This window comes from Emydura macquarii, unplaced genomic scaffold (assembly GCF_026122565.2).
Source record: "Emydura macquarii macquarii isolate MOO-44397 ecotype Brisbane River unplaced genomic scaffold, CSIRO-AGI_Emac_v2 contig_2768, whole genome shotgun sequence".
Taxonomy (NCBI): Eukaryota; Metazoa; Chordata; order Testudines; family Chelidae; genus Emydura; species Emydura macquarii.
This window is the reverse complement of record NW_027132905.1, coordinates 36,129,425-36,143,777: the sequence shown is the minus strand read 5'-3', so window position 1 is coordinate 36,143,777 and position 14,353 is coordinate 36,129,425. Positions and strand designations below refer to the sequence as shown.

Genomic DNA, 14,353 nt, shown 5'->3' with positions numbered 1-14,353 from the left:
GACTATGCCATTGTAGCAAAAGCCCCAAATTAATTTCAGAGCCAGTTTAAAAGATCCGGCAAAGTTTGCTTTTCAAAGCACACAAACTATGCTTGGCCATGTCATTTCTGCGAGAGTTGGGTTTCTAGCATGTGAGAAAGAATGTATGATTTAAAGGCAGACTGCTGAAACTCAGGGCTAATCTTAGTAAGATTTTCATACTTGGTCCCCTGAGCCAAAGCTGGGCCCAGGAATTGTTCGGATCTACAGTCTGCTCTTCTTTTGCAGCTCTAACCCCAAGTATTGTTGAACTTGGTGATGTTTATATACAAGTTCATGTGAGAAGGAACTGTGATTTGAATACTTTTTCCCCCTGAGTATTATACACAAACCTACTTCTTCATTGGCCACTGCATGACCTATCAAACTTTGGTGTGTGTTCTACGAACAAACATATTTTTTGGGAATTATTTCCTTCCTCTGGAAATAATCTGCCTCTTTGAAGATCTTTAAAGAGCCTCTTTCTACGTCTCTCTAGATATTTAAATTCCCAGGATGCAAAAGCATAATGACTGAAGGTTAGAAAGACAAAGTCTTGGATGAACAGCAGATTGTTCCTGAATTAAAGGCACTTCCTTTTGCTAGCTCTGCCGACTATTATGTTGAGGGATTTCCCTTGCTGAGACTATGGGAATCCTGAAGGAAATGGCTATAGTGGAATTGCATTCGTGTGTAGTTCTTTCAACATCACAATCCTGTTCCCGAGGGGAGATTTCACTAGAGTTGCTTCACTCCCTTGTCAGCAAGGGAGAGAGTACAGTCATTTCCAAGAAGTTCTGGGAGGCACTACTGGATTTTCTTGTTAGCTAGTGCAAATCTTCACTGTAGTGATTGCAAAGAAATAGTAGATACCAAACTGCTTGACTGAGGCACCATTCTAGACAAACAGGCCTTGATTTCTAAATCTAAGCACCTTTAGAAGGTGTGCATGTCCCATTTTTGGACCCTTCAATGAACAGTGTAGGCACCTACAGAAGCTGGTCACATGTCTAAGTACCAATACAAATATTCTATGTGGGAATTGAATGTTCTCTTAAGGCCCGGCCCTGCAAGCTGGAAAATTGCTTCCTCCCATCTTTTTGTGCCCTTTTTGTGTGGCCTCTTACCATTTCCAGGCTTATCTCATTAGTGCATTTGAAAGACCTTCTGATACTGAGATGTGGCTGGGAGAGTGGTGGGGGGGGCAGGCTCAGAGACAATACAGAGCAATTGTGTTTTGGCTCACAAAATATTAGCTGAGGGCTTTTTAAAGCATTTCTTTATAAACTGTTGGCATGGTGTACTCTGCACTGAGGGGAGGGGGCCAAAATCCCAGTTGGAGAGTCTCAGCCCAGAAAGGTGGCGTCTGGCATTTCTAGCCAGTGAGACTTGGCAGTGATTAATATTTCTAAAACTAAAAATGTTCAGTTACAATGTACTCATACAAATCAATAGCAATTTACATACAGCATCACTATCTATTTGTGGTAATTTAGTTTTACTTCTGCTACCTGCTGGTTTATTTTTAGCATTTTAATTTCCCTCTGCTAGGTTAGGAAAAGAAGCATAGCTTTTCACTTAACAGACAAGGACAGTAGAATGTGTCGTGTGTCCTATTGATAAATTCTGACCTAATAAATCACAAAGTTTGCAAAACTCCATTCATAAGAAATAAAATAAGATCTGGTTTGGTTTGTAAAGTATTGTTGGAAAGGGATAATGAGCATTTCTCATGTACATGCATGCACACTCGCATGCACGCTCTCTCTCTCTCTCTCTCTCTCTCACACACACACACACACACACACACACACACACACACACATGTAGTGTATAGTTTTCTACTGTTCAGAAATAGATGAAGACTGGCTTTTTATTTCACATGTTTATATAGTGCACACAGCTGTACAGAGAATATGGAGACAAACAATCCTGGCCTTTAAGGGTTTGTAATCCAAAAGTGAAATTCCAGGGTTTATGTGGGATTTAAGTGGTGCACAGGCCCTTTCAATTTCACTTGATGTAAAAGATCCAGTGCAGGGACATACACTGTGGGAAGGGAGAGGAAAGGGATTCTTTATGCAAAATGGCATTTTTGGAAGGCAAGCAGGAAGAAAAGAGCTTTGAGGAGGTTTATGAAGGAGGTTATGGAGGAAATGTGGCACTGAGGCTCAGTGATGGCATGCAGGCACAGAGAGCTGCATGGGAAAAGGCCTGAAAGCGATTGTAGGACAGGGATAGAGTAGGGAACTGGAATGAAAGGGGCCCAGGGCCTGAGTGAGAGATGGTCTTTAAGATGAATAATTGCCATACCAACTGGATGAGCTATCCCTGAACACCACTGTCCACAATCTTCTAAACGAACAAAATTTCACACTGCATGGATTGCTGTTAGACAAAGTTGCATGGTGGGGGCCAATACTGTTATGAGTGGCTTTGCCTTTTGGTTGGAGAACGACCTCTTAGGGAGTTGACTGGGTCAGAGATGTTTGGTTTTGCACTGCTTATTGGGGTTTTCTGAGGGGTTGTGCTGCTGTTGATCCTTCAGTTAATTTGATGGGATGGCAAGTCAGGTTTGCAAGAGAAATCAAGCCAAAGCCCTAAATTGCTCTTCTTCCTGCATTATTCACATGGGAATGTCAGAAGGGGCTAATGGTTCTCCTGGAGTTTCTCTGGTGATTCCAGTAGCCATAGCAAGCCGTATGGATTGTAGTATAGAGACTGGTTTGACATCTTTTCATGATTTAGAATCAGTCATTATTTCTCTTTTTTTATTTTTTCCCAGTGATTTTGCAGAATCTGGAGCTTTCAGGTTTGCTGTGAAATTCCATTCATTATGTAAAAGATGGGCTTGTACCTTGGCTGATTTGAAAGCTCCTAACCCACGATAAGATTTAGAGGTAGCAGGACAGGATAATGTAATAAAGTTTCATTTCCAAGAAAACTGCCGATAGGAACTTAAAAGTGCAAAGAAATGCAAATGGACTGTTCCCCACTGAGAGTGACAGCATCATGGTGAAATAACGGCTGCTCTGCATTGGGTGGGTTAGGTAGGACCCGAGCACTGCATAGGCACTCCAGGGGTTGGGGAGAAGGAGAAAGGAGCCTTGCACTGTGCTCCTGAACATAGGCCAGATGGGCTCCTCACCAACAGTGATACTAGATCCTCCAAGCAGAAGGGTTCTGCCCTCTCCCTCACTCCTCAATACAGCCTAGTGACTGAGTGGTGGGGAGAAGGCACACTGGTCTTGTGCAAGATGGTGGTTAGCAGATGCTGCTGCATTGAGCATGTACACACAGGAAAATCTTGCAGTCCTTTCCCAGGCAAAACTCCCACTAGCCTTATATGTTATCCTAGAAATAGTTTTTCACTGCAAATAAGCAAGGGGAAGAACACTGTAGTTAAGAAAACAGCCACTAGACCCTTAAAAATTAAGAGACAAGGTTACATTTTAAAATTTAATCTTATCATTTGAAAGTAGGTAAATCCAGGGTTAAGGAAGAACCTTAACTCTAACTTCACAGACAACATTAATTCTCCCTCTGTAGCAATGCATGGCTCCCATCTCCTCCTCCTTCCTTCCTTTCACACTTGGTTTGTGAGATGTTTATTGTTGGACCTAGGACTTTCTCTAAGGCCTTTCAGAAGGCCCATCTTCCCTTTTGGCATCTTTGTTTTCATGATGGCTTGAAGGAACCTGCAGTCTGTAGCTGCTTCCATTTCAAAGTTGGAGAAACGCTGACTGTACTTGTCCAGCATGCACATGCATGGCAGAGCACTGGTTTTCTAATGGGCTGTATGCACACACGTCTAGTGCTCTGTTGCCTACTCGCCCTCATTTCTTTCCTGCAAGCGTTTTGGTTTCTATGTGCAGATGGTGTCTGTGGTGCTTGGTTAATTGTTGGAATCTAAAGGAAAAGTGGGAAATGATGGCCCTCATTAAGTGATTTGTAGGACTAATAATTTGTAACATTACAACATGCAGAGGCCATGGAAAAATACTCAAGGAAGTCTGGAATCGGCAAAACTGCTATAGGACCAAGGTGTCTGTGTGTGTGTCTCTCTGCTTGTTACTAAAGAGATGAAGCTCTTTGATACCGATTTAATAGGGCTGTCTCTGAGTTTCTAGTATTTCTCAGAGCATTTCTATGAGAGCAGAGTTAAGGGTGAGTCTTCCAGCTGTGAATGTCCCTATTTCAAATGTTTGGATTTAATTTAGTCTAACTTAATCTCTCAATTTCCTGAGCATTTAAGTTTATTTTTAAGGTTTAAGTATTTTTGATTAAAGGCATTATGTTTTTTCCTTTAACCTTCATTTTAGCTTAATGAATATTTTTTGTCTTGGAATTTCCTTAGCTGTTGTGAGCGTATGTACTTTTGAAATGTCGGTATACTGCCCTGGGAGACAGACAGGCAGCCAGATTCCCCAGGGGAGGATTGTGGCTCATCCAGCGTTCATAATCCCTCGTTCCCAAGTCCATTCCTATATTTGGAAGCAAGGCAAAAAAGCAACCTTAGCCATAGATAGTCTACTGCGTGTGTGTGTGTACATACTCATACTCCATACATACACATATTACATAATCACATTATATGTCTGCTATCACTTTTTATCGAAAAGTGCCATGGGGTTCTAAAGATACGTTAGAATTTTGCAGTATATTAATTTTGTATTGAATAATTAATAGCAAAGTTAATTGATGAATTATTCAATTTTCAGGTAAAAATAGGGTAATAAATATTCATAACTTATTTTATTATGGGAATTTCCATTTCCTATGTCATTAAAGCAAGATTAACTAAGGTTGGTTTTAAATGAAGATTGAAAACAATTGTGCTTTAGAATTAATTTACAGTGTTAAGGTCATTACCTTGTGAGCACAGCTCTCCAGTGCAGTCTGCACTGAAGAGCTTGTATTTTATTGTACTGGGTATATGTTGAAATTTTCTCAATTAACTGAGCTGATTATTTTTAAATAAAAAGTGTGGTTTATACTTTGCTGTTTTTTTTTTAAATCTGTTTTTATTGTGAAAAGCTCAATATGCAGCAAAGTTAATCACATAGCAATTAAAATGCACAGGATCCTTCATGCAAAACATTCTGCCACTGGCCCCCTCAATTTATTAATTAGGAGGCTCTTGTCTTGGTTGCTTCCACTGATTGCAACTGGAGCAGTATGACCGAGGGTGAGGGTGGTTTCTCAGGCAGGAAAGTCTCAGACCTGTAGGCAGGTCTATATGCAGCCAAATTACCCCTTTAAAGACAGAGACCAGTTGGCAGCCAGTACAGGCCACAGAAAATTAGTATAATGCACTTTTGACACACAGGACCACTTAATGACAAGGTAGTGGCATTCTGCACTAATTTATTGGCCAGCTTTGGTGACTCCCAAGTCAATTATTGTGGAAACAACTTTTGGAATTTCCTGACATTTGAATGCTTGATATTAATTACTACTACAGCTGGCTGGAAAATGGCATTTCAGTTCCCTGAAAAATTTTGACATTTTTGGAAATTTTTCATATCAAATTGGGATTAAAAAAAACCCCCAAAACTTGAAATGGGATCTGAATTTCTGCAATATTTTGGGAACACCAAAACATTCTCCCCACTGGGACATTTCATGGTTTCCTATGCGAAATATGGTTCCTGGGCTCCACAACAGTCTGCTTTGCAGGATGTCGAGAAGTGGAGAAGCTGCAGAGCTACAAATGATTTCCAATGGAAAATAGAAATTTTCCCACAGAAAATTTCAATTTTGTAGAAAGTGAATTTCCTGGTCGAAAATTCCCAACCAGTTCTAATTTCCACCTTTGCATGGCATTCCCACAGCTGTTTTGTATTTGGCATTGAGGTGCAAGATAATATGGCTCCAAACTTTGCCCATAGAACTAAATCCCCAGATGTGCAGCCAGGTGTTTGTTTACTTATTAAGAACTTTACAGATATACAGTGGCCAGGAATTATCCAAGTGCTACCACTCTAAAAAATCCTGAGAGAAGAGTGAAACCCAATGCATTATTCAGATGAGGGTTCCCTCTTACTCTTAATGAGTGGTTCTTGTCCTTGTGGGCAGACATGCCAATTGTGAATTTGTATCACTCTCCAGCTGTTGCTGAGAAAATCTGCTTTTGAACTCTTCATTTGCTGCATTGCACTGAGTCCTTTCTTTTTGTATCTTGTATAATATGAGTGATTTTTCCCTTAATGACTTACCTAATCAGCAAGAAAATAGAGTTCATTGTGCAAGGAATTCAGAATATTTGGTGTTATAAGGGCAATTTATGTCCTGAAAGGCCCGTGGTGGCTTACAGGTGAGAGATCTAAGAAAGGATGAGAGTGAAACAGAGGTTAAAATGTGTGGGTTTTGTATCCAAAGTCCTGCTTCCATCCTGCTCTGGGTATTGTTCATAAAAATATTGTAGGTGAAGCCTCCTAGGGCAGGTCTACACTACTGCTTAAGTTTGATCTAATTTATGTTGCTCAGGGGAGTGAAAAAGATACCACCCTGAGCAATGTAAGTTACAGCGACCTAAGTGTTGTCCACACCGGCGCTATGTCAGCGGGAGACGCTTTCCCGCCATCATAGCTTTTGCCTCTCTCAGAGGTTGAGTAATTCTGCCGACGGAATAGCGCTTTCCCATCAGTATAAAGCATCTGGTGAAGATGCTCTACAGTGGCGCAGCTGCATTAGTGCAGCTTCACCAGTGTTGTGTTTCTAGTGTAGACCACATTAGCTAGGGTTATAAAGAGCCCTATTCTCTCATATACCTAACCTGTTTTAAAGGGGTCAGGGTCACCAATCTTTCCTTAAATTAGTTCTTGTCCCACCCACCTATATATGCTGTAAAATTTACTTTTCTGCCTGCACTGCTAGAATTTGTTTTTATTTTATGAAACTACACAAATTGTAGATGTGTGTTTAGCTCAGGAAACGTGTGTGCTGTCAATTTCTTTTAAGTTAGGATAGTGCTTGACATAATCCCTGCTACATATGGCACTGTTCGTTTTATACTTTTAAGTTCTTGACCTTTTTTTCATCTTGCTCTTTGTATTTCCAGCTCCTTTTTTTCCCTTGAAGAGGGTAAACTGTACTGAGATGGTTTAATAGCCATTGATTTGTAGTGATTTTTAGCCACAGTGGTCCAAGAGAGTTGAAAAGCCAATAATTAATCCTTTTAACAGCTCATTCCTTTTGTTTTAAAATGATCTAATAGCAGAATTTCTAGAGCAGTCAGGATGCCTGACCCAGATCAGTTCATTGTCTTCAACTATCTCATTCAAATACGTTTGCCATGAATTATTCAGCTGGACAGCAGGTGAGAGCTTGTGCTACTGGAGAGCTTGTTTTATTTAATATTGAACTAGTAACTCAAATAATGGCATCATTGTTTGTTAGAGACAATACCTGCCAACTTAGAAGGATGACGATATCTGTATACCCTGAAAAGATGGGATGGAATTGGGACAAATGCTGATGTTTTAGTCTTTGAAGTGCCTTGCACAACACTTTACTCTGCTTTTCATATGAGTTCAGAGGGACAGCTGCTCATGAGTGTGCTTTGACTGTACAGAAACACTAGTAACTTTACACATCCTCAGCCTAAACATCCTGTTTTCCTAACATTGCAGAGATGGACACTTTTTTCTCCCAAGGGGTTGGGCTTCAAGTTGTTTCCCCTACCTGATGACTTCTTCAGTGAGAGCAAGTGGGGTGGGCTGTAACCTCAAAAAACCAGGCAGCCACTTACAGGCTTGGTTGGGTCATCATGATTAGAAGGTAAGTGTCAGGAACAGGGACAAGCTGTCTGGTCCAATCAGCTGTCCTCTTTGTTTAGAGTCATACAGGATACCATGCTGTGGAGCCTCAGGTGCATGTGCTTCTTTGCAGCCCTCATAGAATCATAGAATCATAGAATATTAGAGTTGGAAGGGACCTCAGGAGGTCATCTAGTCCAACCCCCTGCTCAAAGCAGGACTAACCTCAACTATATCATCCCAACCAGGGCTTTGTCAAGCCTCAGCTTAAAAACCTCTAAGGATGGAGATTCCACCACCTCCCTAGGTAACCCATTCCAGTGCTTCACCACCCTCCTAGTGAAAAACTTTTTCCTAATGTCCAACCTAGACCTCCCGCCCTGCAACTTGAGACCATTGCTCCTTGTTCTTTCATCTGCCACCACCGAGAACAGCCTAGCCCCATCCTCCCTGGAACCCCCTTTCAGGTAGTTAAAGGCTGCTATCAAATCCCCCCTCACTCTTCTCTTTTGCAGACTAAACAAGCTCAGTTCCCTCAGCCTCTCCTCATAAGTCCTGTGCTCCAGCCCCCTAATCATTTTTGTTGCCCTCCGCTGCACTCTCTCTAACTTCTCCACATCCTTTTTGTAGTGGGGGGCCCAAAACTGGACACAATATTCTAAATGCGGCCTCACCAATCCTGAATAGAGGGGAATAATCACTTCCCGTGACCTGCTGGCAATGCCCCTCCTAATGCAGCCCAATATGCCATTAGCCTTCTTGACAACCAGGGCACACTGCTGACTCATATCCAGCTTTTTATCCACCGTTACCCCCAGGTCCTTTTCTGCAGAGCTGCTGCCCAGCTCGTTGGTCCCCAGTCTATAGCTGTGCATGGGATTCTTCCTTCCTAAGTGGAGGACTCTGCACTTGTCCTTGTTGAACCTCATTAGATTTCTTTTGGCCCAATCCTCCAGTTTGTTTAGGTCACTCTGTATCCTATCCCTACCCTCCAGGGTATCTACCACTCCCCCAGCTTAGTGTCGTCCGCAAACTTGCTGAGGGTGCAATCTACCCCATCCTCCAGATCATTAATAAAGATGTTGAACAAAACCGGCCCCAGGACCGACCCCTGGGGAACTCCGCTTGTGACCGGTTGCCAGCTAGACATGGAGCCATTGATCACTACTCGTTGAGCCCTATGCTCTAGCCAGTTCTCTATCCATTTTATAGTCCATTCATCCAACCCATACTTCTTTAACTTGCTGATAAGAATACTGTGTGAGACAGTATCAATAGCTTTGCTAAAGTCAAGGTATATCACATCCACCGCCTTCCCTACATCCACAGAGCCAGTCACCTCATCATAGAAAGCAATCAGGTTGGTCAGGCATGACTTTCCCTTAGTGAATCCCTGTTGACTGTTCCTGATCACCTTCCTCTCCTCCAAGTGCCTTAAAATGGATTCCTTAAGGACCTCTCCATGATTTTTCCAGGGATTGAGGTGAGGCTGAACGGTCTGTAGTTCCCTGGATCCTCTTTCCTCCCTTTTTTGAAGATGGGCACTATATTTGCTTTTTTCCAGTCCTCAGGGACCTCCCCCTGTTGCCATGAGCTTTGAAAGATAATAGCCAATGGCTCTGAAATCACCTCAGCCAACTCCCTCAGCACCCTCGGGTGCATTGCATCCGGCCCCATGGACTTGTGAATGTCCAATCCTTCTAAATAGTCTTGGACCCGTTCCTTCCGCACTGTGGGATGTTCGCCTCCTTCCCATTCTGTGCCACCCAGTGCAGCAGTCTGAGAGCTGATCTTGTCTGTGAAGACAGAGGCAAAAAAGGCATTGAGTACCTCAGCTTTCTCCACATCCTCCGTCACTAGGTCGCCTCCCTCATTCTCTAAGGGGCCCACACTTTCTCTAATCTTCCTCTTGTTGGCAACATGCCTGTAGAAACCCTTCTTGTTCCCCTTCACGTCCCTTGCTAGCTGCAACTCCAATTGTGCTTTGGCCTTCCTGATTTCATTCCTGCACGTTCGAGCAGTGTTTATATAATCCTCCCTAGTCATCTGACCAAGCTTCCACTTCTTGTAAGCTTCTTTTTTGTGTTTAAGTTCGCCAAGGACATCTTTGTTAAGCCAAGCTGGACGCCTACCATATTTGCTATTCTTTCTGCACATCGGGATGGTTTGCTCTTGTGCCCTCAATAAGGTCTCTTTAAAATACAGCCAGCTCTCTTGGGTTCCTTTCCCCCTCATATTAGCCTCCCAGGGAATCCTGTCCATCAGTTCCCTGAGGGAGTCAAAGTCCGCTTGTCTGAAGTCCATGGTCCGTATCCTGCTGCTCTCCCTTCTTCCTTTCGTCAGGATCCTGAACTCGACCATCTCATGGTCACTGCTGCCCAGGTTGCCCCCCACTTGTACTTCCCCTACCAAATCTTCCCTGTTTGTGAGCAGCAGGTCAAGAAAAGCACGGCCCCTAGTTGGTTGCTCCAGCACTTGCACCAGGAAATTGTCTGCAACACTCTCCAAAAACTTCCTGGATTGTTTGTGCTCTGCTGTATTGCTCTTCCAGCAGATGTCAGGGTGATTGAAGTCTCCCATGAGAATCAGGCCCTGTGAACTGGAAACTTTCCCTAGCTGAGTAAAGAAAGCCTCATCTACCTCATCCTCTTGGTCTGGTGGTCTGTAACAGACACCCACCAGGACATCACTCTTATTGCTCTTGCTTCTAAGCTTAACCCAGAGACACTCAACTGACTTATCTCCAGTTTCATACTGGAGCTCAGAGCAGTCATAGTGCTCTCTTACATACAGTGCCTCATGAAGATCCATTCCAACAACAACATCCTTACTTCTTGTCCACCTCTGTACATGGGCAGCAAGTACGATCCAGACACTATGCTTTTGTGGATGGGCGCTACAGCCTGTCCATTTTATTCGTAGCAAGCAGTTCTGCAGTTTAAACCCTATCCTTCCTTTGGAAATGGAAAACCCTAGAAAATGTGGAATCATCAGAAAAAAAGATTATCTTATAAAATGTAGCAATAAATGATTCAGTAAACTGGTGTCTGCCTTCACTGAGGCTTGATAAGCTCTTCCGGTCAATAGATATGTTAATGAAAAAATATAGTGTTACCTTTTGACAAAATTGACATTCGGAAGTGGAGTGGGTCTGATTCTCCATAGATCAAGTAATATGGGGAAAAAGACCTTTGTAGGATTTCAAAGGCTTTTGTGTATGATGTATGTTTATCAGGGATTCAATAGACCTCAGCTGAATAAGGACTGGCAGTTTCCGATCTAGTTAGAGTGAAAAGAATGATAGAAATGTGTGTGAGGAGACCTCCCTTTATACTGTGAATGATGATTGTGATTGCGCTAGAACTAAATCTCTAACTCTTTTTAAGAATTTTACTACTCTTGGATAATATAATATATAATATAATAATAAAGAAATGGGAGCATACTAAAAAGCCAGGAGAGGGTTTCTTTTTCCCAATATGAAAACTCATTGAGTTTACAGAGAAAAGCTGTTCTCCAGGGAAAGTCTGAAAATTGCAGAAGGACCAAAAAAAACCCACCTATTTGTTCCTGGTATTTTAACATGCTAATAAAATTAAAGACTTTGTGGCATTTTAAATGCTTTACAGCTTACTTTATATTCTGGTATGGTAATGAAGAAGCAGCTTTTTGTCCAGGAGGTGAGATATGCAAAAATAACCTTTAAATTGCTCATAATTAACCTTTAGTGATATTCTCTCACTTTTACCAATATATATTGTTCATCAGAAACGTAACATAAGGAAGAGTGGCTGTGGCTTCTTGTTGCATCTTAATGACCTGCAAAACACTGATGATAAAACAAAACAAAAAATACTTTTATTGAGGTTATTTATTTGCAATATTTTTACTCCAGGAAATCTGGCACTGAAATTTGAATGCTGATGATTGGAGCCAAGTATCTGAGTTATTCTCTAATCTCCTGTGATTAGCTAAGAGTGATCAGGATGTGTAGATTCCATTATAAGGTGTGCATTGTGTCAATAATGTGGATAAACAGGCTTTTATACAACGAATAGTTTAGAAAGTGTAACATTTAATGTAAAAATGTTATCTCTTGTCTGTAAATTAAATTGTACTCTAGTTGCTTTGTAAACACGCACACAGAATCTTGAGTTGGGAATAGGGTTTTGCAACGCCATAACCGTTTGTATGTCAGGGACACAGTAAGGAAACTTTGATTGAAAGGAACTGTGCATAATGGAGGGCCTGCAATTCAGATGTAGTGAATATAAATTGATTTGTATAACAAACTATTTGTCAGAAGATGAGGTACTGACTACAGAGGCTGATTTTTATGCTAAGGAACAGCGTTTGGTGTATGTCATAAACAGACTTTATCTTTGGGTGGAATGAGAAATAATTTGCTAACCCAATAGTTTGTGTATTTCACAGAAACACATGCTGTTCACATGCACACATTGCTGTGGTTATAAGTTTTATAACTGTCTTTCACTGATTCCTTAAAGGGACTCTAGCGTCAGCTGAAATTTAAGAAATCATGGAATAAAAGGTTTTTTCTCTTAAGACATTCTAGCACTAAAACCAGGAATTTACTACGTTTCTAGGGTCACTAACCAACAAAGGACTTCTCTTGGTGCCTCACAAGCAGAGCAACTTCCCAGATTCTGATCCTTCCCCATGTCTCTGAGCTCTGATAATGATTAATTTTTTGTATTTGTCCATCAAAATAGAATTGAAACAAGGGACTCATAAGATGCAGACCAAAGCCCCCTTCCGCCTTGTAATAGTGCATTCCCTAGAAAATAATACTGTCGTTAGAATGGGAAATTAACTGTGTCTTATTGTGCACGGTCAAGCCCTGGAGATATGGAAGTTATGAAGCTGAATCTTAAGCCAATCGGCATCTGTACACCTGACACCACCTCTGCAGCACACATGATAAACTCTTTAAATGGGTGAAATTCAGCCCTATGCAGAGAGGTAAGGGCTTCAGTGGTGCCTAAGCCTTGTGCTGACTTTCTGCAAAGTGGTGATTTTCACCCAGTGTGAGTAACATAAATAGCAATACAACAGTGGATAAGATGTGGCGGTAGCAAAGGGGAGACTTGTAACAAACATACCTTCTCTGTTCTATGTGTTTCAGAATTTAGACCTATTGGAAACCTATCTCTACTGACTTAATCCAGATATTGTAGCCCTGTGTTCTGTCATTATTACTATTGTTTGTATTACTGTAGTGCCTAGGAACCCCAGTCATGGAACAGGGCTCATTGCACTAGGCGTTGTACAAACACAGAACACAAAGACAGTCTCTGCCTGAACGAGTTTATAATCTAAGAAACCTGCTGTAGTAACAAGGCTGCTGCTGTTATATGTTTGCTTTTTAAATCTGATATTTTTAAAACATTAACTTTCATGGTTGAATGTGGATCTCTCAATATTCCCTCCATCCCTATGTTAGTTTTTCAAATTCCCAGGAAGTTGCAAATTCATAGTAACCTGGTTGGAAATTAACTTTAGTTTGATATGCTCAGAGTTGTGACAGCTGTAAGCCTCTGTTGATTTCAGACACAATAGTGTGTTTAATTGGATCAAATGCTTTATTGATTCTCGAGTCTTTTGATGTTATCTAGGAAAACATTTAAAATCTCAGTCACACTTTCTCAATAAGGCACCAGATAAATATTACATATTTCATAATGTTTGCAAAACAGAGGTGACCATCCTCCAGAGATGTCAAAGATGAAACTATTTCATAGAAATTAACCAACTTTTTGCAGTTTGCCTTCAAGTTACACATCACCAGTCAGAGTTTAATATTTTGAGAAAAGGCCACTGATCGTGCCAATGACAGTAAAGCAGTTAAGTAGTTTGAGGGCGCTCAGAGCCTATTGCCTGATATTACTGGGGAAAATAAACACATTGTCACTGAGAAGTTTTTTTCTTTCTAGCCTACTGAGCAAAATACTGAAATGTCCAAATTTTACATATTACAGAGGCACCCTTTTGTATTTCTGTTATCCTGATTTGGAGTTGATGTGCGGCTGTGAGACTCCAGACTGGTGTCTCCAGAAGGATTGGGAAATATGAGTCTTTCATTATTTGTATTTTTTTTTTTGGTGATTTATAATTGAGTAGGGCAAGTGGAGGAAAGGTTGTAGCTGCATGTTATTGACCACTCCCCCCAGGAATACAGTAGCCCTGTCTACCTCAATTGCCTGTAAGGCTGATCTAGGAATGGAAAACCAGTGTTTGAAATGGGAAGTGTAGCAAGGCGCTGTGGCCTTCCTTGGAGCCTGGGACCGAGGGAGGGTCGCTCTGCCCCCGGTGGACAAAACTAGCCCCTGCAGGCTCAGCCACCTGGAAGCAGAGGGGTGGAGCCAGGCCTAGGGCTGGCAGTATAAAAGACAGGCCCAGAAGCTCAGCTGGAGACAGTGGCCACAGGAGGCAAACACATCTTCATGGAGGCTGCAACCTAGGCCTGATCCAGGCCCCGTGGCTGGGTTGCAGAGACGCCCTGCCGACCGGAGCCTCCAACCCTGGCCGGATCTGCCCGGCCCGAGTGACTGGAG

The 14,353-nt window shown here is 41.9% G+C and overlaps 1 protein-coding gene across 1 annotated transcript in view; it reads left to right on the top strand.

Annotated features, from left to right (window-relative positions):
- CAMTA1 (calmodulin binding transcription activator 1) overlaps positions 1-14,353 on the top strand; it is a 938,867-nt gene that overhangs the window by 261,281 nt on the left and 663,233 nt on the right. The gene's annotated exons all lie outside the window — the stretch shown is intronic.